Raw genomic sequence first — 25,888 nt, 5'->3', positions numbered from 1 at the left:
TCTTTGCAGCCTTATCGATCCCACCATCCATAGGCTTACATGTGTATGTATATATATAGTATCGCTCGGCGTGCAGCAATCGAACGTCCACGTACACGTGAAAGCGAGCGTCCTCACCCTTGATTCAGCCCTTTGCCCCATTGATCGACTTTGCGAAAATTGTAAAATGCCCCGGAGCTTGACATGTTACACTCATGCAATGGTGATAATTAAGTGCTGACCCCGTGGTAATTCCATTATCGCTGCCATCGCAGTCGAGCAATGCGGGGAAATCCGATTACTGCAGGGACGAAGCTTAAGTGCGTGCATGTAAGAAGGAAAACGCCAGACTGATTTTTCTTCCAACTCTCAGCCAGCCCCCTTTTACGAGTATTATAATCGGGCCAGTCACCTATAAAGAGGATGTACTCTTCCTAGAAATATCGTTACAACCTCTCCCACTTTAATACCTTCAACCTCTGACAAAATTAATCCTAATCTCATGTATTAATAATTCATCGAATTAACGAGAATTTTCAAAGAAAATTACTTTCGCTTATTTCGCTTCATAGGCAAACTTTATACTGCGCGCGACTGCAAAGCTGTAATTGTAGTAGAGTGGAATTAAGTGAAATGCGGGATTACCTGACAATTAATGGGAATACTTGTGAGAATTTCTCATGAGTGAGAATAAGTGAATTTGAAGGAATTATTGATTGTGATAATTTGTAGAGAGAACAATTTTGCAAACTTACTTCGATAATGATATCAGTCGTTTGACGCTCAAAGGAAATAACGGTTGAAATTGATTTGGAAAGTACTGGCGGGTCGGGACGGATCGATGAGGCTTCCAGGCCCCTTGGAGATTCTTGCCTAAGGTTTTACGAGGGCCTCGGGGTGAGAAACGCGCATAATGCCGAACCGGTCTCGAAATTCATCCCTTAACACGCGCCCCATCGACCGTTTCTAACCCACAACAATTTTTCCTTCTCAATCAATTTTACCCATCAGCCAAATGCCATAAAAAAATTCAAATACAATCAGTCGCTAAATGAATACAAGCTGCTGTCCTATAGATCGTTTCTCTATCCAGTATCACGAATTCCCTATATACTTTTCCCTTCGTGATTAGGAGTTTCCTTACAGCAACGGAATTGGCAAATCGCAGCGAGGAAATTTAGGAAATTCGACCAAAATCCAATTCAGCTGTACATACGTATAAAGGATAGGTATAAGTAATACAATAACGCCGCGATACGGGGGCAATTTTAATAGTGCAGCTGAAAATAAAATCAGGAGAGAAATTTGCAAGAATCGTCGTATCGGCGAGAGTCGAGTAATAAACTAGATTCTCTGACAGAAATTTTCGGACTGGATTTCGGTGTTTCGGGGATGTATGGGGAAACGGCCTCGCGTGAAAAATGGAGTGGCTGAATGATCCGAATCTCGTAGTCATCGTATCTGGCGGTGTCTATCGATAAAGCGTTCACGCGATCGTCTCAATGGCACGAAACGCAAAGTCCAGGCCAACAAATTGCTATAACGTGTCGTGGCGCGATAAATGGCCGGGAGAATGCGCGCCTCTCTAACCAGACGCTCCGGCCGGCAATTATCGTGCGGGCAATTAAATGTCGTCGACACCGGGAGAGCCGTTAATTACCAATGGTGTAGAGGGGGTGGGGGTGGGGAAGGGGGAGGGGGCCCAGCTTTTTCGTGATATTTTTTCTGCCTCGCCATTCTCGTGTGACGAAATGACGCAATAGAACGACGGACATGCCGTGCCAGATCGCACCGATAGATTAAATAAATGCAGCAGGAATTAAAAGCTACGTCGATGAATTATACGTTCGAGGTGCTTCGCTCGGTTTGGATCTACATAGAAACCCGCGCAACACGAGCATCGAGAAGCAAACCAATGGAGCTTATTCGTCATATGTATATATATATTAGTGCAGTCGTGCACTTGCACCGAGGCTCGCTGTGCGTTGTATTTATACATATACAATCTATATACAAGCATGTATTATGTACTCGTTGTTACACCTATACATGCATGTACGATGGGACCTGCGACGAAACGACGACGAGATAAAAATTATATTATAAATACTTTGATGTAGCCGCTTTGCGCTAGCGAGATCCTAAAACGATAATGACAGAATGGAAGAGCTATTCTTGTTTCTCCATACATTTTATCCCAAGTATACGAGTTAATCGTGGCTGCAATTAGCAGGCAATTATGACACAAGTCGTTTCCGGGAAACTCGGGTATTCGACGCGTTAGAACTAAAACGCAAATGCGCGATTGATCGGCTAAATTGATGCATTATAATTGCGCGAAAAAGCTGAGAATCCAATTAGTCGAGTGGCTATCGCGGAGAAACAAATTGACAAGTGCTACGTAGCTGCGAACGGTGGGAGAGTCCGGTTATTTTCGTCGCTTGGATTGTAATTTATTCTTGGCCTATATATATGCCATACTGGAAAACGTCTCAATAATCTGGCTGGCTGTTTTTCAGCATGCAGCAATCGCATAGACGGAAAATCCGATTGATGAAACGTATCTGAATTAGCGCCAATGACCGGATTTGAGTCCTGTATTAGAGATGGCTTGGAAGCTTTTCGGCAATATCGCCGTCGCACTTGTGTGTTAGTGCGAAATCTACTATGTTAAACGCTGCTGAGGCAGGAATAGATCGCTAACTTGTTGCCAGATGTGCAGTGTAAATAATTGAAACCGCGCCTTCCGCCATAGCACTAAGAATTCTGCACCAACGCTCTAGAATTCCCCAGCTCTCCTCGATGGACCGTGCTTGGAAAAACTGCACTATCACACACGACGCTCGTCTTGGGAATTTTTTAATGGTCGACAAATTTCTTTGCCTCGCGAAATTTCAATATTAATATTTTTACTCCCTCCATGGCTTGGCTTATTCAACGGAATATCAGCTGTATTTATACTCGGATTTTATACGTGTCTGTGTATGTATTTACGTGGTCTGGTTTGATATAAAGGGAGATAGGTTTGGTGGTGAGATGGTACTTCGTGCGGTGTGTTCCTTTTTCCTTTTTATTTTGCAACGAGAGGCCACGAAGAAACACGACTTGAACGTAGTCGCAGCAGGGTCGACGGTGTAATTATGCCGCGCAGTGATTGGCGTGGTTCGTGGAACAGGAGGGTGGCTAAGCACGAGGGTGGGTAGCCTAAGCTGTTCGCGGGGTAGCGCGCGGCTTTGGGGGTAGGGGGTGCCGGCCAACGAGGGTTTTTAGCTCGAATTCATTAGAAGTAAAAATCGATAGACGACGCTCTCACTGCCGGCAGCGTTTCTCCCGGTAAAAAGAATGTGAAACCACCGCCTTCCATCTCCATCCTCTTCCTCGCTGCCGAGCTTCTCCCTTTTTCTCACCCCCTCCAATCACCCCCTGCGGCTACCACTCGCTTTTCCGCAAAGCGATACTCCTTGCTCGAGGAAAAAAAAAAAACCCACCGAATCCTCGACGATTTACGCCTGCATTCTATAGTCCTGCAGAAATCTCCCGGTATTCCTCCCGTGCTGATTTTTCTACTTATCGAATATTCCAAAGTCGCAAGCTTAATTTTTCACCCGCTGGATCCTTGTCTGCAGAGAACCGTCTCTAAATCTCTCAACGTTGCAATTTTAAAGTGGGAAGAGAGTAACCCGTCGCTGCTGTATATTAGTTTTTCTTCGTGACTTTCATTTATTTGTAAAATTTAAGAAGGATATCATTAAATCAATTTCGGGGAGCGATACTCGCTTTGCTTAAAGAAAATTCTGAATTCTCGAAGATCTGCACCATATGTCCTAGGAGTCCAGTGAGAGTGCTTCCAATGTCCCTTCCATACTGATTTTTGCACACGTTGGATATTCGAAAGACGCAAGCTTAATTTTCCAGCCACCGGATGTTAACTGGAGACCATCCCTAAATGAACGTTGCAATTTTAAGGTGGGAAGAGAGTGACCTATCGCTGTGGAGGTCGTTCCTGACTTCCATCACTTTGCAAAATCATCAAGGACACCATTAAATTAACATAGCAACAAAGTGATTACGTAGTGCGCAAATAGGTCAAGCACTTAATAAAGAGACTCATCATTCCCACTCGATACTTCAATACTTCATAATCATCGAGACACTGATCCATTCCACTGCGAACGTCCAGTAATTGGCACCAATTTATTCTTTTGCATAATTTAATTGTCCGTTTGGTTTGCAACGTCGAGGCAATGATTAGGAGAGCAGAGAACGCTTTAAGCTGCAGATTTTTCATTTATACAAATAAGGCGGGAAAAATTGGCGAGTGGTATACAGGGCTTTGTCTCGGAGGCAATAAATTCAAGCTAATTAAGCTGAGAGATATTTCCAGAGAGACTTCATTAATAATCAGTGAGTTAAGGAGCTGGGCGACCCTTGGTGTTCGCGTTACAGCAATCAATGCCAAGTGGCCGTGAAGGCGAAATACCATCAGTCACGTGTAGTTTCGCTCATAATTTACAAGTACAGCGGTTCTTTGCAATTGCTTTTGATGCGATATTTATACGCCTGGCTACGGATTAACGTGGATGCACCGTGATATCCCTAAGACCCGAGAAAGTCAACCCGCGAGTGGAATACTGATAAGCAACCTCGATTGCACATTGGATTTATTTTTCATCGCAAGACATTTTACCGTTCCGCGAAATTTCCTCGCCAGTCTGGAAAATTCCAAAGTAACCGACAACGCTCGATTTAAATTAAACGAAAGCAACCGATTGACGTTATATATACTCTGCTGGGATATTCTCATTAAACTTTATCTCCCACTGATTCTTTATGGAAATTTTTTTACCAACCGATGAAAATTGCACGCATATGGAACGTGCTTCTGCGAGGAATATATACGATGCTTCGCAATTTGGATTTTGCATGAAACCTGCAGGGATACAGGGATAAGGGGATTGGCAGGATCGCGAGCTTCGATTGAGAATTGATCGAGGCTGAATTAATTATTATTTCATGGTCAAAAGAAAGAAAGATTTACCCTAATGACCGAGTTGAAGTGGTAACCGTTAATTTATACCGCCCACCCTGCTAGTCACCCCTCATCCTCTATACATCCTTCCTCCCAACCCCACAGTTCCACGTGTATCCAGCTTGACATTTACAGTCTGACCCAGAAAAATAACGTCGCTCTACCATCGATCACTCTCGTTCAGTATGGATCGGTCCATAGATCGTTCCTCTGATAAATCAGGAATTTACGCGATTTAATTCGATTTAATTCAATTCGAAAAAATTTACTAGGATTCTGGGACGGTAATTTTAATCGCGGTATACATTACACTATCGTTAAACGATCGTGAGATTTAACGAGGATCGAGATGCGGCCGGGAAAAGAAAAATATGATCCTCAGAGGTAGACAATGTGAGTTTTCAGTGAGAAAGATTTCGTTGAAATCGGAAACGAGCTTCCCGCCGGAAGTGTCAACAGATTTGGCCTCGATAGCTGCTGTTAACCAGAGTGGGACAGATCGATTTGTGGCCGCTGAGGATTGATGGCTAGATGGAAGAGAGGAGAGAGTTTCAGGCTAGATGCCTCGGTAGTTCACCAATGGGGTGGTTGACTCCACGCTCAAATATTAAGCCTTATCTCACCTCGTTTTATCCATGCCTCCCCTCCCTCTCTCAATCTCCCCCCCCCCTTCTGCCTTTCCTCTTTTCTCAACGGCTATCCCCTTTAAAATATCGCACGAAGAAAATCAATCAATGTTCCGCGAATTGTTTCTTTGCATATAATTATATATGAGATATCTCTGCGGAAGATCACGGTGAGTTTTATTTTTGTTTAATGCAATAAAATGAAGAATCAATTATCGAAAGGTATTGGAAAGAGCAAGATAATTCTGGAATGAAACAGCGTTGCATGGTTTCGCTTAGGATTTGTCCAGCATCGTGAAATCCTAAGGAATCGAGAAAGATACACCTACACCCACGTCGTGGAATGGTGTGCGTGCGAGGTTCGTAGGTTGGGTTAGGTTAAGTATAATGCTCGCTTTGGTCGTGCAGCTTTGGTAGCCCGGAGGCGCTAACATGAAAATCGTATGGTAATGGGGCACCGTGGCTGTTCCAGCGTGGGGTCGAGTGCGCGCACAACTCTCTCTCTCTCTCTCCCTCTCTCTCCCTCTCTCCTAACATTAACCGGAGCCACTGAAATCTTAAGGAAAATACGCTGAGCCACCTTGGAAGCAAATAATAAAACTCTACTCGTGTATCGAATATTTCTCCTCGAGAAACCGGCCATTCCACTTTCGAACGTGATTTGAAAAAATAGAAAATTTATATTACTAAAAAATTCAATAGGGAATTATATTTAGCGGATGTTCTAGAGTGAAGAATTTGAAGGATCAAGTTTATATATCGATGCAACAATTCGATTGGATAACAAGAATTTGAATAGAGTTGAGAAAATGTTGAGACGAGGTTGGCTATAGTTGGGATGGAAATAGGGAGTTTTAGGATGTTTGGTATTTGGGAGGGGGTAGGCTGGAGGGCAGCTTGCAGAAATTTCCATGTCGAGGCGGTGAATCGATTAGACGCCGGTCAACTTCGACCCTGTCGAACCGCAGACTCGATATTCTCTCGAGACTCGGCTCGAGCGTATAATTATCAAAGGCACGCGAGCCTTAAGGACCCCCCTTACCTCCTTCCTTCTTTTCTCTCCTCTCCTCTCCTCTCCTCATCTTTCTTCCGCCAATTTTCTCTCGGTTCCTCCACCCCCCTCTTTAATTCTTCCTACTCCAAAATTCCTTTAATTCCTCTTCAAGCCATCGTCCTTATGTCCATGCACTGAGAAATGCCATTAAAAATATCTTATTATTCAATTATTTTTTAATAAAAAGCCAGCGATGTGTTGGCGTCGGCGCAATAATGAGAAAATAATAATCCTATATAGATAATGAATTACTGATAATGGGAAAATAATTAGCGGGAGGAAGGTGGGGGGAGACCAAATAGAATAAGGGGAAGTAACGTCCATTTCCTTCCTTATCAATCGCGGATGAATTAGCGAATCGAGCGTTTCAGGAAAACAAGAGACGCGATTGGCTATTTCTAGCTTTCGCTCCGGAAATTATGGCTGTCGCTTTCGATTAGACGAGCGAGAATCGATGGGCTGCATCGCATCACGCTTTATGCGCACGGATTCGCCTTGTTTACGCTCCCCGTCAGCCGTTAATCGCCAATAGGACTAACCCCCGCTCGTACTTCCGGTTCCATTCGTCAACGTTAAATGAAGAAACCTAGCTTCGCTAATTATCCAACTGAAACGTAACTTTTACCTAATCGAACCAACATAAGCTTAATAATTCGTATCTATACTCCCATCGTCACTATTTTTCTCTTGCTCGCATAACGAATAAAAATATTAGAATAGAAGCGAGTAATGACGAAAATATATGTACGAAGCAGTTAAAAACTTGAAAAAGAAATTGTTGTAAAATATTACCTTGGCATTTTCGATATTAAGCGGTGTGATTTCAATCGTTTGGAGCTTCCGACTACAAAAATATCCATAAACCGATCGGTGGTCTTTAATTGTAACGATAAAGGAACATTGTATTCATCGGCTAAAGATAACTAGTTACGTATAGCACATCCGGTCTCCACAGATAGTCCTTCATTGAATATTCGAGAGTCATACTTACCAGTAAAAACTGTTTCGTGTAACTCTTCGATAATTCTCATTAGCATAATGTAATCAACTTTTAATCATTCAAACTGATTATTTAAATCACAATTATTCATCTATAACGGTTGGACAGCGCTAAAAGTTTCATTCTCAGATTTTAAATAGTAGTTCATTCAGCAGCCAAACTTTACTCAAGCTCCATTCATATCGATGATTGACTTAAATCCGTTCCTCAGAAACATCCGAAATTTATTTGCGGAAAGTATATACATAACAACAAAACGTGAAAATATACTTAGTTTTTTCCCATTTACAATTTTGACCATTAATCCAATTGTTAATAACAAATTGGTTTTATTTAGATTTTTAAGAGGTAATATGTAACAAAGGTTATATAATATTCAGTTAATTTCTAGGTGGGCTGTATTCTGGATCTCAGCCCTAAACATTTGTATGGGACAATTAGACGAATAAACTCTACCCACTCCTAAGATGCACTTAAGAAAGAAATATCAGGAGAAACAGTTATTCTTGCACAGTGAATATCTCCTTAAATATGTTTCTTCTTGAGTAGATTGTGAGAGTGCACGCAAGAATGAATTTGCTTAATTTTTGTATTTAATTCCTCGAGCGACAAACATTGTCACGATTCCCGATAAAGAGACCTGAGTTGACTCCTCCATTAAAGGAAATTTTTCCTCGCGGATAATTTAATGTTGGTGCAGCCTGAAAGAGTCTGAGTCTCTCTGGAATAAGAATAAAAGTGTCTGGATAAGAGAAATTTATGGGCGATCGATCGGGCTTGTTCTCGAAAATGATTTTCAGATTTCAGGAACTTCGTCTGTGCTGGATGGACAATCTTTTTTATTATTATCCATCTGTCAAATAAATCGACGAAAGAAATAAAACAATCTTCCTTCGGTGTGAGACTGAATAAATAAATACTTGACGAACGAGATGGAGATAAAACTTACTGTTAAGTAAATTGCAACACCAAAAACGATTGAATATTGTTAAGGTGAATAAACTAAATAACTAAAAAGTGAGATGAATTGATAAAAAATGGATAGTGTGTATTGAGAGAGAGAGAGAGAGAGAGAGAGAGAGAGAGAGAGAGAGATGCACGACGAACGATGGGTATATAAGAAAGAGAGGGAGAGCGTGTAAATTAGTAAAAATAAAGAAAGAGGAAAAGATATATCATAAGAAATCGTGAAGTACCGAAAGCAGCTGGAGAGAAAATACTCTTGGCTTTATTCGGTACGGAGCAAAAGTTTAAAATGCAGCATAAAACGAATGTACGTAGCTTATCTTTAGCAGTCGATCGATTTAATTCCCATATACAGAGATTCAATACCCGTGCAATTTCCATATTTCCTACGACTGGACACCGGTGGTTTCGAAAATGGCAGCTGGTATAAGCGGCCATGAAAATGGTCGAGATGTCCAATCGTCACCCACGAGCCTCTATTCCTCGCCCTTCCAGGTCAGCTAAAAATCGCAATCATCACCTTCGTCACCCACGACTCGCCATATTCGATCGCTTCAAAAGTCAAGCATCCCTGCGCCAGAACACGTTTCCATTGATTTGTTTATGGCCTATTGCTTTTATTATTTATATTCTCGCTCATAAATATAGTATTGTCCATTGGACGAATTTCACGCGCTTTATTTCCAATGGAGATTTTTTGGAATAGAAAGTGAAAGTGCAGCGCGCAGCGGACTCCAAAATATACTTTATGCAGAAAGGGGGTGCAGGAGGCCGGGCCACGCGCACCAGAGTGGAAAGCACGAAAACCATGCAAATCCTTGAGGCCGCGATGGAATTCTAATGAGGTTAGCGAGGAGATTCAGAGACGCGTGTCCTCCACGATCCTGGAACGTGTCCTTCGACATTAGAATCTTCGTGCTAGCATCTGTCGTATCCTCTGAGTTCCCTGCGCCTCCTCCCCCTCTCTAACCCCTCGAATAAAAAAAAGATGCTGGTAGACACACACGACACGAATAATACAAATCAGATTTTATGTAAATCTCAACGCACCTGATATTCAAATCTGCTCGCGTGTTTCGAGGAAGGGTTGAGAAAAATTCAATCTGCCCGACGAAAACTCGAGAGAAAGAGAGACGGAAAATTCCAGCACGTGCCATTGTACAATAACTAGCATGGTAGCGACGTAAATAAATTTTGCCCATGCGACCATTCACGTTCCTTCGGCCAGCCTGTGGTTATTTTCAGCGCGGAACACCATTTTGGTCCATGCCAGAGCCCCCACGATCTCTAGCCAGGGGAAAAAATGCAAATCTCGTTAAACAATATTCAAATGTCGCGTGTCTTGGCTGGAGAAGAAGGATGCATTCACACACACAGATTCACACACACACACGAGGGACCATTAGAATTAGAATCGGCACTCTCTCAACGCGTGCTCGTGCATTTTGTACTGCGGAATAAAACAAGAATGCACGCGACTATATATACCCCAACCGATGAAAATATTCTAATCGCTGGGAGCCGGCAGGAAGTGCACCCTATTGCAAGGATTCATCACCTTTATCATTATAGATTCTGGAACGTGCGTTCTGAATTCGTTAAAAACCTCCGCGACTAAAATTCCTCAATCTACGCACGCGCGCGTAGCAACTGTCTGATCCTTTCGACGAATTGGTAAAATCACTCTTTCAGCGTGGTTTAATCTTTGGTGAAAATCTTTTTTTTTTTACTTATATGTACTATACATAGTACAGATATTTGAAAAATTCAGGTACGATCGAATTGTTGTTATAATAATGAAAAAAGTGACATGTAATCTCCTACATGGGGAATGGAAGAGATGTCAAAGGTCGATAGAATACAATTTTCAACGGCCCAATTCCGTTATTAGTGCAATTGATAGAATCTCTGGCAATGGGAAGAGAAAAAATAGAAATAGTAGGGAGGGAGCCTCGCGTATAAGAGCTAGAGAACTGTCGCAGGTATCCCGCGAGATGTAGATTATCCTCAGCTGCTTCGACAGGGGTCCTTCTATTATTTCCTCCTCCCGGTCCCTTTCGCAGGTATCCCATGACAAGTGCTCGGCGAAATTAACGATGCGGAACCTGCAGGAACCACGGGGCCCTCGCAGCGGGAAATTTGAATTTGAATTCGGCGGTCGCGTGCTGCCATGGATCTGGTGCAACGTCTCCTCGAGATCTGCATAAAATCCTTCGGTATATACTCTCTCTCTCTCTCTCTCTCGATCCCTGGCCCATATACCACCAGTCCCCTCGCCACCCTGCACCTCCCCCTCTGAATATGCATTGTGCTCGATCGGAACCGTTCGAATATCGAAGACTCTTCGATACCCCAACGGTTATTCCCGTCTGGAATCCTATCCAGTATGCTCTCCGCTTCGTCAATGCCTCGACGCTGATGCTTATAATCGGACGATCCAAGAAAGGCTCTGAATCTATTCTTGAGACGCGAAATTCAATTAGTTCGAAATCAGGATTGGTTTAATGCTATCTCAGCGAAACTGACTGATCTAATCTCGAGCGCTAATTATTTCTCCTTTACATTCTGCCCTGTATAAGATGGACGCACGTGATACTCTCCTCGTACCAAATTCAAGAATCTGATTATCCTACCTTGAATAAACGTTTTAATTTAGAAAATGTTCTGCTCTGTCTGAGGCGGATAGATCATCGTGCGACTAATACTTTCACGTATGCTGTATTACCTCTGTATGCAAATATTGTGAATTCAATCGATCGGCATTGGAGAAAATGTATAGGAGCATGTGTCTGGCTGTTTAATCGAGTCTAATTTAGGGGGGAGGTGAAATAAATGAAAAATCTTACCGAAGAGATTCGGTATGAGAAAAATATCGGGGGATAAAGTTCATTGTATGGGAGGATTCTCGTGAGTGATCCTGATGGGTAGGCTGGAGAGGATCGACCTTTGGCTAAACTCGAGAATTTTCCAATGCTCAAGAGAGGGTGAGAGCAGACTATGAATATGCTCTCAATAATCCGGAAGAAAAAGATAAAGGAAGCCTCGTTTTAACGAGACTTTGGATCGGTACAGGGCAACAGCTGGTACCTAAAACGGGTCATGAGAAAATTAATTCGGAAATCGTTGAGAGATCGAACCCTGATGGAGGAGGGGAGAGGGGAATGTTCTCTTTATCGAAATAACGAATATTAGTATGCATACCTGGGAGATGGCTAAAGTTTACCTGTGTTTCACCCAGGATTCCCACACCTATGGTGCCCTTAATTCCGGCCATTGTCACCAGTTGAACCAGACAGATATGTCCTGGTGTCGCAGGGGGAGTCAACGAAAGCTCGGAGAATTGCCAGGAGGGGGGGGGGGGGTATCAGAATGGTGATGAAAAATGCCAATCTCTGGAAGAAGATTCTGGAAAATTGAAGGTACGAAAGGGCGGAGAGGAAGAAAATTATAGAAGAGAATTGGAATAATAAGAAACGCGCGCGAACGGTTTTAGGTGCGGAAGAAAAGTCAAATGGAGTTGGAGAAAAGGATGGAAGATTTTTTGAAGATCTACTGTTGAAGTTTATAAAGTGTATGAGGGTGCAGAGAAGCGAAGGGTCCCCGACGGACCCCATGAGACAATAATAGAAACAGTGAAACCCTGCCACGGCCCAAATACCTTAAAATACATGATACACGACCAGCCCCATTGCTCCTTTGTTCTCATCCCCTCTTTCTTATCCTACAGAAGCCTAACCTTCCTCATCTTCTTCATAGCTCATAGCTCCCATCCTCCAATTCTCCTTCTCCTTTTCGATTCTGATACAATTAAAGTACGTTGCGGTCTTTGCTACCTTCGTTTGTCCTTCGATTTATGTGAAAGGGTGCCACACAGAAATCTGTCTCTCTTTTGCTTTCTCTCCGGGGCCTTACCTGTTTTTCGGGCCCGCTCTCTTCAACCAGTCCAATCACTCCTTTTTTTCACATCTCCAACCAACCCCCAGCCGAGGTTCGTTGCCATTCGGCAATTCTACCTTTCTCGATACGTTCGATTCTTTGATTTACTGCCAATACTAGCTATGTAATTTGAACTCGTCGAACGTTGACAGGAAATCACTGGGTCGCTACTGCAACTTGTGATTTTCTGCCAGTCGATTCTCTCGGATTCGTACGTTCACTTTATTCCTCGCCTCTTTCTGGCTGCCAGCTTTACAATGCAATTACTAATTCCGAGGCAGAAAGCTTTCGTATAAGGTTCCATGAACTTGAGAGAAAGCACGCGCGGTAATAGCGAAATATTCATTGATGGTTTACTGTTCCTGTTTGTCCTTGGTGTATTCATTTCGTAACTTTCGTATACATTGTGCGGAAAATTTTATCATTTTTTGCTTTTTGAATTTTCACATATATTATAGTATAGACTTTGTATAATAGTACTGGTTGGAATTCAAATAAATAATCATCGGTGGAGCATAGTGTAGGAAGCCAAAGATCTCGTAGATGAATTATGGAGAAATTTGGCGAAAAATTCGCGTTCAATTCGCTCCCGGTTTTCCCACGGGTCGCGTTCGGAAACGAGGATTCTCGATAGATAGGATACCAACCTCACCAATCTACAATGGATACACAAAAGGAAGCAAACCTTGAAAAATTCCAAAAAGTATTGAAAATTCAAAAAGTAAACTCTTCGAAGAAGATAATTGAATAAATTGAATTAGTGGGACATAAATACAAAAATGGATCGATGGAAAATAGCTTTTTACTAATGGATACATAAAGATAATAATAGTGTGTAGGACATGACAGTTTTTGAGAACTCATAATAGATTCTAAATGTGAGTGGCAAGAGGTGTCCTTATTTCGTTTTGGTCAATTTTACGCTGGCTGTATGAATAAATTAATTGACATTTCTAATTGACTATTTCTAAAGAAACGTTAAAAGATCCTGCATAAGATCATTTGGTTAAATACGCAGAGAATAGAAGCAGACTTTTATGATATTGATTTAATTTTACAGATCTGAAATTTCATCGGGATATGAATACGAATCTTTTTCAAAAATTTCTAATGACACTTCCGAAATGTCCTTCGATTAAGCTTAAAAATATATTCCACACATTATATATGACGTTTGCCCTTAAATAGATCACGTGAAGCTATTTAAACTGAAAATGTTATTTGATAAAAAAAGTTGTATAAAATTTCAACGTATAAAACTTGAGAGTAAATCAAACGATAGTGAATTAAACTTATCTTACTAAGTGTTAATTTAATAGTAGGTAACGAGGAGTGGCTAAGTATGTTGAAAAAGGAAAAAGTGGACTAACTCGATACGAATAGAAGTAATTAAAATTGACTGTTTGCTAAGTCGTAGCTTTTATATTTGAGAAAAGTCCAGGGGTAATTAAGAAATGCGTCAGGTATCGTTGGCGGATAATCTTATCGGAAGAAAAGGAAAGAGACAATTTGGGCTAAAAGAGATCAATTCTCCTGAAAGCTCGAATACTATTACTGGATATATACGTTGGCTAATCCAATTAGCACAAGTCACAGTTGCAATTAGCCGTCGATGACGACGAGCCCTAATGAAAATCCGCTTAGACTTAAGATACCTCTAATTTAATATCGATTGTCCCAGTTTTCATTCTTTCCATCCCTCTTCCTCTATAGCTTTTCTACTTCTTCTTTCCGTTTCTCATACTCCTCATTGGCACGCCAGATAAGCTTTTAACAGTCACTTCAATAACACCACCATCCAGTTGCTAAATCTGATAAATTAGCAATCAGCTTTTTTTAATAAGCATTTGGGATGATGAAGCATAAACGAGAATAGTTGTGTCGAGAATGTGGATGAATAAAAGGTATTGGATCGATGTTCGAACTAAAAATTGATAAGGGACTATTGGTATGGATAAAATAAGCGAGTGTCAGTTGACGGTAATGCATTGCAATTGAATGCATGAAAACTGCCAATTGTGCCAGTTTAAGGAATGTCAGCTACCGAGAAGAGTTTAAAAAATGATCAGAATGGACGTACACTGGTCTATTGGAGATGCGTCTTATATACATATAAAATCATTTGAATCTTTCCGGTGGAAAAGCAGACGCTTAGCCCTGTGCTATTTCGGTCTGGCTCCATTAATTTTCAGGAATGTGCACGGGAGCTCTATTAAAAAAATAAATTGTATAATATGTGGCGATTTTCGTGGATGAGCTCTACTCTCTATGGGAAAATCCATCGGTGCGTGTCCAGTGGTCCATGCGTGACGTTTAAAATAACTGAAGCGAGGTGAGCAATCTACTGATTTACAACTGGACCATTTTGCAAATTTCTATAGATAGCGTGAGAAATCTTAGAATAGCAGTTTAGACGCGAAAGAAAAGAATCCGTCGATGTCCCTTATTCTTAGAACGAGAGATTTTTTTAATGGCAAAACTATTAGAAGTCTTCTCCTACACGCTTGTAATTTGACTAATTTATAAATAGATTGATCTGTTGCAACGAAACATTAACAGATCTTATAGAGCTTGAATGCATGTGCTCTCGAAGCGATGAATTTTTTCAAGAGCATTTAAAATCATGCAGAGATAGGTTTTAAGGTCGTGTTCAGCTCGTGTACGTACAATAAGCGAAGTAGACTTAGATTGAGCTAATTAATTAATGCGCACGTCCTGTCTCGTCCCGCCTAATTATCTCGCTTGTCAATCCCTTCCCCTCGTCTCCCCCTCCCGTCACATTCCTCGTGTTCGTCTTTCTGTGTCTCGTAATTATAATTAGGCTAATTATGACGTCAGGCAGGAAGCTACACCTAGAAAAATCATGTGCGCACTGGCAGAAACAAACGTGCCTCTTTTAAACACTGGCCACGTGCATTATGAATAAAGATGAAATTTTCACGAACGCTATATTGACTATATCTATAGGTACGTTATATTACAGCGCAATACATACGATTACTGATTACTTTTGCATCTTTAAAATCGTGCCAACCATTAAGTGAAATTAATTTATGAAAATGGTTTAAATAATACGTGTACACACATACGCGGAATGGCATAAATTACGGAGGTTTGTATGAAATGCATGAATGATCAGAAGTGACCGTAAATATTTTTTTACCGCTCGTAAAATACGTGTAAAGAGGAGATTGGAGTTTTTGACGAGGCTGGGCGGATCCGAGCGAGCGTTCTCTGAAAAATAATTAATTTATGCTAACGAATGAGAAGCGTAACGGCTGGTGCTCTTAAATTCGCGCCATTGAGCGGCCAAGTGTCCGTAAGTCCCTCCAGTAAACGTTCTATCTTCTCTCTCTCTCTCTCTCTTTCTTTCTATTTCTTCCTTGATTTTTCTTCTTCGGGTACTCCCCCCCCCCTCCCTTCTCATCTTTTTCCTCTCGCTCGACTGGTTTTCGTCGAACAGTTCGAAACTCGTTGCAGCTCCTCAGCCTCCTTCCAGACGCTGAAAACGAGAGTGACGAGTCGGGATAGCTGCGTGCCATCCGGAACCCACAAGAGGCAACAAATTTTCCTTTAATTGATTATTCCTCTCTTTTTTCAATTATTTTCTCCATTCACTTTGACGAGAAATTCGTCGACAATCGTTCGCACGAAATAACCTATTTTAAAGGACCGGAGAACAAAGAGAAAATGTATGCTTTCTCTTAGCCACTTAAATCAACGATCTGGAATTAATATTGATTCCACTCAAGCAATTGTTCGTGCATTCCTTTCCATGAGCTTGTATAACAAAGGTGACGAGGCAACAGTGTCGAATATTTTAAAGGGTTTCCAGGAGGATGCGTGTTGTGCTCTCGTCGGCCATTTTCGGCTAATCTCTTTTCTCAGGAAAATTAAGTCGAATTCAGGCCCAGCCGGTTGAACATAACTCAATAACAATGAGGGAAGCAACGGGGAGGGGATCGAGTAGGACCTAGCCTAGTCGTTTTCCATCCCCCTCCCTATCCCACACTCCACTGGCAACTTGGACCAATACACCCGCTCCTCCACAAATCCAACTTCTCCCCTTCCCCTCCCCTTCTCCCTCCCCTACCTGTCTTTCCAGTAGTTTCCATCTTCAAAGGACAATTCTGGACCCAAAATCTTTCACAATACCCACCCTCCCCCCTAAAATCCTCTTGCATTTTTCTTTTCTATCCACTTCCTGCTCGACTCTGAACCTTCCTATAATTGCATTCGTTTTTCAAGGAATATGCTGACCAAACATCCCATTTTTCCACACTCTTCCTTCTATTCGGACGCACAGAGGTTTTTCTCAATAAATATCGCGCGTCCTTGTTTAAGGAACGATTTATGAAAGGAGTGATGGCAATGGAAATGGTATTAGAGAGCTCAGTTTTTAATTCATTTTTGGCTGACAGGATGGAGAGAAAACATGTCACATATAGTAAATATTGTTATGAAACACTCGCTCGGAACTGTTGCAAGCCTAGGGGTTGAAGGGGTCGAAACAGGAAGTTCATATAGTATACCCGCGAGACGTAACGGATATACGGCCCACATTACAGACTGCTACTGCACACTTGCCGAGTTTTATAAGGCGCTTAAAATTTTATTCGTTATAAAATTCCCATCGGTCTCCCTGCCATCGGTTCACGAATGCTAGATGCGCGCTAAAAATTCCTCTAATTCTCGGGGAGGGGGTGAGTTTTGAGGGTAACTTTCGAGTGGCTTTTCAATCCATTGCGAACGACTTTTGTTCACGCCTCACCCCCCCCCCCCCCCTTCTTCTCTAGTCGTACACAAACTCAACAACGAAATTTCTCACTTCTCTCTCTCTCTCTCTCTCTCTCTCTCTCTTAATTATTTTTGCACGGACGAATAATTCCTTCCCTTCGACAATTTCCAGTTTTTCCTCCGCAGTATTGTCAACTCGAGCAAACATTTCAATCGTAGGGAAGGCCATTCGTGCTGGAAAACCTCGCGGAAACGTAGAAATTAGAAGAAAACAAAAAATGGCGTGATACTTGTCCGAGTGATACCAACTGATAAACATACGTAATGCGGTGTAATCGATCGTAAATTACAACGAAGAGTGGAGAAAACGAGAATGAGGGAGAGACAGAAAGAATAACGTTTGTGAAGTAGCATCGCGTAAAATCGACACGCGACTAATTATCTGAAATATTTATTGTTCGTTATACGAACGTGCTTATAATTGGTTTTTGAAAGATTGATAAAGTCATGGAAAGAGTTGAAATCATTTGATGGGAAAACCTTCCGATGAGAAGTTCAGTAAATCAAAATGAATACACTGCTATCTGTGGTGGAAGAGAATTAAAAAACGAGAGAGAGGAAATTTCTGGACAGTTTGAATAATTGAGAGAATGAGTGGGGTGTGAGACAAAGATAAAGAAGATCCTTCGGTGATATGGAAAATTAAAAGCAGCAGCAAGTAAACAAAGCGTATTTGTTTACACGGAGAGCCATGCGAAGGTATATGGTGAAGGATAAGATGGGTTTGATGCGCGCGCTGTTAGGGCCTAGGGAGCTCACGAGAACGCAGCAACCAATTAGAGGTCTCGGCTGTTTAGCATTCCTAAATATCGTTTGCCTGCCGCTCTATGATAACTTGCTCGTCCCTTAATTTATACCTCGCTACTTCCGAGCTGTGGGATCAGCTTTAGGCCCTCGTGTGTGCGTAATAGTTAACGGACGAGTTAAAAGCAAATGATAGTTTTGCTCCTCTCACATGTGTGTATGTATGTGCCTACTTGAAACCCGAGTTCAAGTAGGCGCCAACTAGATGAGGAAACAAATATAACTGTGCAAATCGATTTTTTTCGTTAGATCGTGACTGAATTCGAATCCGACAGTGACGCTTATACGAATCGCTGGAGCTTCCCTGTCATAAGGGCGCTGCAATACAAACCGATCATGGTTTCTGTCGTTGTGTGAGAAATGAATTGAGGAAAATTTGAACTGCTGAGAAAAATAATCGGTAAGACGAATACTGGTGATAAATTTGCGAAGAATGCAAAAAGAAAATGTGCGAAGAGTGTTTGGACGGCGAGGGCGTGGATGTGAAGAAACACATGTGTGTATACGTAAGTGTCCGTCCGTCAGTTTGTCTGTCAGGAACGCCACGGGGAACTGCCAAGAGAAAAGCCCCGATCAATCGATACCAAGTCAGTCCAGTCGATATCTCCGATGAGAATCGAAGACTTTGAGAACCATGGTAATTAATTATCCAATACCCCCCGCAGTAACAGTCAGCATAAACTCGTCATATTTCCCAGAATATCCAACTCCCACTCCTCCACCACTACGTTTCATTGTACGAAATACCAGTTCACAAATAGAATTCATAGAATTCCTTCATTTCGAGCGTGAACAAAAATTGATGATCATCAAAGCCTGATTGATCATTTGGAGAAAAAAAATCCATGTTCCTCTGGATCTCGACGTGGAAGCTGAAATCTTTTCCTGTGCATTCGTGCTAAAAAAAGAATTATATGTAGGTCACGCAAAGCAGACAAGCTCCTCGAAATCTTTATATGCAATGTTAGTTTTGTCCAAGCGAAGAATGTTGGTCGACAAAACTGTTTCGGAAGAAATTTTAAATTATACCTCGGAGGAAAAAAACTGAACAACTTTTTTCTCGCGATGGTATGTCGAGAAAGAAATCGTTGGCCCCGAAAAAAATTCCTAAAGTTTTAGAAGCAGAAGCGGGTTTCGACAAATCGTAAAAAGGGACAGGGTGAAAAAATTCTTTGTGGCGAATACTATAAAATGGAGCCATTCAGGTACCGGTCGATAAATTCCGATCGGCCTACCGGATTCTGAGACAAAATTCAGAAGAGTGGCCAGCGAGAGAGGGGGGCCCCCCGCGTCCTCGGGGGAGCATTATGCCACTGGCATCAGTCATAATTCTCGGAAAAGTCCGAGCCCTGCGTTAAAATTTCGCTTTTGCTCTTTAATATATGGAAATGCATGCCAGGCCTCGCTTGACCGGTGTCACCGGGGTCACTCGGCACATCGCTGTCCCCTTTCTTGCCGGACCAGTAAATCTGTTTTACTTTCCACAAGATCATCTCGCATTCGATGCTGATTCCTTTGGCCTACTTTGCCACTCATACAAGACTCTTGGTTTTGTCCCTTAGGAAAACTATGTTGCCTCGGGTACAAAGGAAAACAAAGGTCGAACGAGAGAGGAGTGTACAAAACTCCCTCGAGTCGATTAATTATCCAATTTCGAATAATGAATTAATTATCTTTGGGATAAATTCCTAGGTGATATTTTAGAAACACTGACAGAGAGAGAGAGAAGGGGGTGGAAAGGGAGGGGGGGGGGGGTTTACTACAGTGAGGAAGAAGGATATCTCATTGGAGGTTAGGTCGGGCACTGTTACAAATCTGGGCGGGTATGTTGGCTGTCTTGTCGGTGCTACCAGCTAGCCTGTAAAGAGCCCATCTCCGTATAGTTTTATATTTTCTTCAGACCCGGAGGAAGCCTTGGATCATCTTGTCAGTATTCGGAGTCCTTCTCGGATCTTCCATCTTTTTACTACCCTCGTCTCTCTCCCTTTCTTTTCTTTTCTCCTTTGTCGCTTCTTACTTTTTAGGCCGGGTCAGGTAGGAAAGTTCTTCGCACGCGTGTGTGCACGCGTGTACACGCGTGTAAAGCTGCTTTTATTATGGACTGTTCGCACACGGCGTCCAGGTGTGTAAACAAGCAGCAGCGTCGTCGTTCTCGTCCTCCACGCCAGCTGACTGTCGCGCAATTCTTTCTACATACATATAGATATATACATTCTCGTCAATCTTTCTCCCTCCTTTCCAATACTTTCGTTTCTTCTCCACTGAATCAAAGCCAAGACTCGATCGGAAATCTTCCATTATCGAGCGACCCGTTAAAATTCGTGACTTATACTAATTCAGGAATTTAATCATTATAGACCAGCGATTTTTACATATATCTATAAAAAGCAGAACGAATCGAAAGATTGCGCGATCGGACGGAGACTCTATGGTTGGTCTTAAATAGGAGAGTGACTTTGGAGGAAAAGCTTTTCGAGCGTGATAAGAATCTGAGAAGTGATAAGGTGGGATCGTTAATGCGGATTTGTGAGAGTCCCACACGATGTAGGTAGTAGGTAATAGGACGGTTTAGTATCGCGATAGGGCACGAGCGCGCGTACCACGTGGGAAATGTTGCCAGTTTGCGACTAGCATGAGTTATATAATATTCAATTTTAGCATGCGTGCGACCCGTCTTAATCCAGCCATTACGTCTAATTGGTCGAGATTAGCTAATATCCTTGTAATGATTAGGCCGTGTCTGCAGCTACGGCTCGTTTAGATTGAAACCAATTCCCCGGAGTGTATCGCGAGCGCGTGCAACGTTAGATCCTCGCTTCTATACCGTGGATCGATTTTATCGTGAAAAAAGAAGCGAAGAAGATGATGAAGTAAAAAATAAAAAAATGAGAAAATGATGCTTTGAAAATAGTCGTAAATTTTCTAGATGCGTTGTTGTTTCCTTGACTTTGCGCTTTGCAAAGGATCCAACCGCACCATGCAGACGATAAATTGGAGAACCTTAATAAATACAGAAAGGCGACTACGAGGCTCTGTTAATCAAAAGGTACACAACGCTATCAGCTATTAATACATTCCGGCAAGCCCCCTTCGGGAACTTCTATCTCGGCTGATAACCTTCGATAAAGCTCGCTCCCCCTGAGAGATACTTGGCAGCAAAATATTCTTTATCTATCGTATTTAGGCGGATTGATAATACCGCAGACCTATACACCATGCCACCCCGGATAGGCCGGGGGAATACCCTCGGGTAACACGATTTTGCAGTTCCACGAATCTCACGGGGAGTTACGTGACACGTGTGTTCAGTTCGCTCTTTGTTCCCGCCGCCAGCAAGTTCCTGGAATTCGGGACGTCTTCCGATAATAACTCGGCCATCATTGTTGCCCGATAATTATTCCTGGGGAAAACGTTACGGTCGTTTTTATTACCGCAATTAGCGCCGTGCGTATTTCGCTCCCTGCCGATTCTCCACTTTGAGAGATCCTATATACGTTGAAGTCTCTCCCCCCCCCCCCCTCTCTCTCTCTCGTTCTCCTCTATCGCCGATTTATTTGCTGCCGACGGCGCGCGAGCCTCCACCGATCATCGTCTAAAATCCAACCAGCTCGTATTAATATTCGCACCAGCCCCATTGGATTCCCGGAAAAACCGGCTAATGACAAAGGATTGCGCCGCCACTCCCGAAGGTTCGCCATTAATCGATTCGATTCCCTCTAAAAAGTCGAATTATCGAAGTTAACTCAACCAGAGGGTTAAAAATTGCATTCCCGCTTCGATCCAATCTTTCAAAATATTTATATATATATATGCAATAATTTTTCACTATATTTATTTGAGAATATATGGCGAAATGAGTTTCATCTGCCGTATATAGAGAAGTGAGGCGTACGACCTGACGATGACCTTGAAAGAATCGATTGGTTCCCAGGCGGAAATGACGTCGAGGAAAAAGAAGACGAGAGATGGATAGTGGGGATTGAGGGAGGAAGCGAATTCTCTAGCCAAACCAGTCCAACCTGAAAGATCCGGGAGATGGTTTGTTGGTGGTCGAACGACAAGCGTTCCCCAAACATGGAGGGACAAGGCCACCCTTGGGGGTGGAAAGGCAACAAGTGACCACAAACTGGACACACACAGCGAAAGTGGAAAACTACCCTGGCTTCCCCATGCCCCAATTCCTCTTGTCCTATTCCTAAACCTTCTTCCTCTTCCCTATTTCACGACATTTCTATCCCATTTTTTCCCTTCGGCGCAACATTTATCATTTTCTATCGTTGAATTTTCACACTTCTATACCAACGACCTTCCGTCGCACTTTACACGTGTTTTACGTCTTATTTCCCATTCGATTTTTCCAACTCTTTCAGTCATTACAGCTCTTATTACTTATTCCAATAATTTTACTCATACCTCGCAAATGACTCTATATACGTGATATACTTTAAACGATCCACATTTTCATATTTCACTTGTGCTCCAATCTAGCATTACGTTAAAACTAGAGTTTTGGAATTATTGGTAATAATAGTATTGTTTTTCTTTCGTGAAGCTAAGATAGAAGCTGAAAAAGAGCGAGAGAGGGGGTTGTTTTTGGTAGGTAGTGGTGCGTAATGGCGTGTTTGGGCCGGCTGGTTGGCGACCAGTTGGTAAAATCGATAAATCGAGCGACGGACTGGGAACTTGAGCACACGTGAGCTCGACATACGTGATACTGGCGTGTTGGGGTTGACTTACGCGGGTTGTGGTAGGCCACGGACGTCCGTTCATTCGTCTTTTCATGCCCTTCGAAGGTCCACCGATACTACCGTTATCCTGATTGATAAAAACCTTCCTTCCCTTTTCTACAACTCTGATAAAAACTATAGACCATTTTACTAAAAGTCCTCAGCCATTTAACCCAAGAAATTTGTTGTTTCAATGAAAGAAATCAAATGTCTGCATTAGGTATAATTGCTAAAAAATTTAATTGGAATAAGAACCGTCGAATTTGACGATGAGAGGAGCCGAAGACATTGGCGTTTCTTCCTTTTTTTCGTGGTTCTTCGTGAATTACCGCTCATTCTGATTCTGCCGACCGGAAGTGGCGTGGAAAAGGTCTTCCAGAGGGGCTCACACGTACAGCGCAGTGGTATCTATCGGGAGTGGAGTTGGTATTGGTGCGCCGTAGCATTATCGCGACTCGGCTGGAGAGGTTCAGGGGGTGATTATGAGCGAGTAAGTGCCGCCGTCCAGTTTTTACCCTCCTAACCCCGCCAGTCCCCCCGCGCACCACCCGTGCCGCTCTTACCACGCTGGCTCAACTAAACCCCAACGGATCAATACGCTAAAACATTACCACGTCGAGACGCCGGCGTGTAAAACCCGAAAGAAATGCCTGGGGTGTTTTCCCTCGGTCATCCTCCCTCCCCCTCTCCCCTTCTCACGTCCTTCTAGCCACCAACAAACCCCACCACGTCACGATAATGGCTATTCAGAGACTCGCAAACAACAAGGAGCAAACTGAAATTTTAATCGAAGCCTACCTGTCACGTTCCCCCCCGCTAAATCAGGCAAACAGGTCAATGAAATTTCAACGAATAAGCTAATTCAAGGCGTTCGTGCAAATTTGCTCGCTATATGATTAATTGAAAAATACCCAAGCACCGAGGGAACCTGAAAGGTGCAGCATACGGACAGGAAAATTAATATGCATTTTCATAAACAATAGAGCTAAAATAATCCAATTGTGCGCACTGAACTGAATATTATTTTTACCATTGCGTGTGTGGATGTAGCGAGGTAACGTGGACAAACGTTTGAACGGAGTCACGTGGCTATTAGGGCATCGATCATCGAAGGTTGTTCGAATAGAAATGGCGAGATCCGGAAGTGGAGGTGCTAGCAGGTGTCGGGTGACTCTAGAGGCAACATGGCGATGCGGGGAATCGATAGAAGCTGCAGTAAGCAAACCCCCCTCTTCCCTCTCTCACTCTACAATTCTAAATGATTTCAGCAAATCTGAAATAATAATTACACATGTGCCAAGAATTACTCGCTATTCAAATAAATTTGGAAAATTCCGAAATTATTCATCATCCTAAAACAAAATCGTTGGTATAGTTCAAGTACGTATAAACGTACACACGTCTTGTACAAACACATTGGCATATAAAAATTGAGTGGTGAAAAAGGAAGAGGAGGAGGGGCAGGGGGAGAGGGAGGGGGTAGATGTATGTGCCAGGGACCGATATTGTTTCTACGTAAACTCATCGAACACTTACGCGGAAAGCAAAGTGTGAACATGCATTTAGACCATCGTAGAGTTTAGGAGCGAGCGTGTTTATGCCACTTTTTCCAGTAGTACTGCGGACTTTCCAGTTTTAACCAACCCCCGACATCCCCTCCCCCCCCCCCCTCCTCTTTGCGCGGATGCTTCTGCATTGTTTGCCGAGGAGAATGCGTTATCGTGGTCGCTCGCCCCTTCTAATTGCTTTTCATTTCGACGTACTTTCAGTCTTGCAAGCTAAAAGGCTCTCGTGTGTTTTCTCTATCTCTTTATCCCTATCTCTCCGTATCGGCGGACACCCCTAACTATAACTCACGACTAGCCCGATTCTACTCGATTGTCGAAAACTGGAGCAAACTACTTATTCCCTATGCAAATTAATCCTGTCCATCGCATTATAAACGACACGATGCCACATAACACTCGCACAGTACTCGCTTCTTCTGTTTCACCACAATCAATAATCGCTCTTGTTTTCTTTTTTTTTCCAGAAGTCGTCTCCATTTCTATGCTGGCCAGCCCTCATGGTGAGTATTATAATATCGAAATAGTGATTAATTTCTTGCATTTCGGAGTTTGAAAGTCGATAGTGTATAATAAGTGAAAAAATGGAGGAAGAGAGAAATTTTCGAGAGGAATAATTGGAGGTGGTCGAGGAGGTGTTCGCGCGTGCTTCTCGCGCGATTACTTAGGTTGCCCCGACGAATTAAGGACGAATCAGCAATGGGGAAACCGGTTGCACCGCGACCGGCACGCAGCATAACGACTTCTCTCCGCAGTCCACGACCGGGCATTCCGGACGGGCACGAGTTTGTCCCGCGATGCGAATTAATGGAAACACGACATCCCCCCACTTTCTCCTCGCTCAGCCCCTCTACCTACCTTATCCTACAATGATAAAGCGGAACGTCCTTTAAATAACCAACGCACGCGTTCCGCGCTTTGAATTATTAAGCGATTCCGATTCGACGAATCAGACTGGATCGCGAAAGAAATTTTCCTCATCACACTCGACTTTGCTCTGCACTGCATTGCCCAACCATCATTTTCACCCAATCTTCCTCCTTTTAGTGCTTTGTATATTCTTCCCTATTTTCATATATTCTTATGTATATTTCGATGTCGTTTTGCACGATGCTCATTTACCTCTCTATATATACCTAACCGGCAAGCCCCTTTCGCGTCTATAAATTTTTCTGCGTTTACTCAAAGTCTCTTTCTTCCTCCAGCCCAATGTGCCTCGTGTATCTTTTCTATCTCGCGATCGATTTCCTCGTGATTTCTAAAAATTAAACAAGAATCGTTGAAATTGCCCGATCGATTGGTACATGAGTAAGAAGCTTGTTGGACCAGGGATGGAGAGCGTAGGTTTTTGTGCGGAGATTTTTGTAAATTTGTCTTAACGAAGTCACAATGGTATGCCGAATTG

General features: G+C 42.6%; 1 protein-coding gene across 6 annotated transcripts in view; it reads left to right on the top strand.

Annotated features, from left to right (window-relative positions):
- Positions 1-25,888, top strand: part of zfh2 (Zn finger homeodomain 2) — a 180,238-nt gene that overhangs the window by 26,313 nt on the left and 128,037 nt on the right. For all 6 annotated transcript variants that reach the window (XM_066725021.1, XM_066725017.1, XM_066725018.1 and 3 more), the window contains exon 3: positions 24,951-24,986. The gene's annotated coding sequence lies outside the window, so the exon portion shown is untranslated. The remainder of the gene's footprint in view (positions 1-24,950; positions 24,987-25,888) is intronic.

Source organism: Prorops nasuta, unplaced genomic scaffold, assembly GCF_024137725.1.
Source record: "Prorops nasuta isolate Cenicafe-Biocafe unplaced genomic scaffold, Cenicafe_Pnas_1.2 PNAS00003, whole genome shotgun sequence".
Classification (NCBI taxonomy): Eukaryota; Metazoa; Arthropoda; class Insecta; order Hymenoptera; family Bethylidae; genus Prorops; species Prorops nasuta.
Note: the sequence above shows the minus strand (reverse complement) of the source record. Positions and strands in the feature narration are given on the sequence as shown.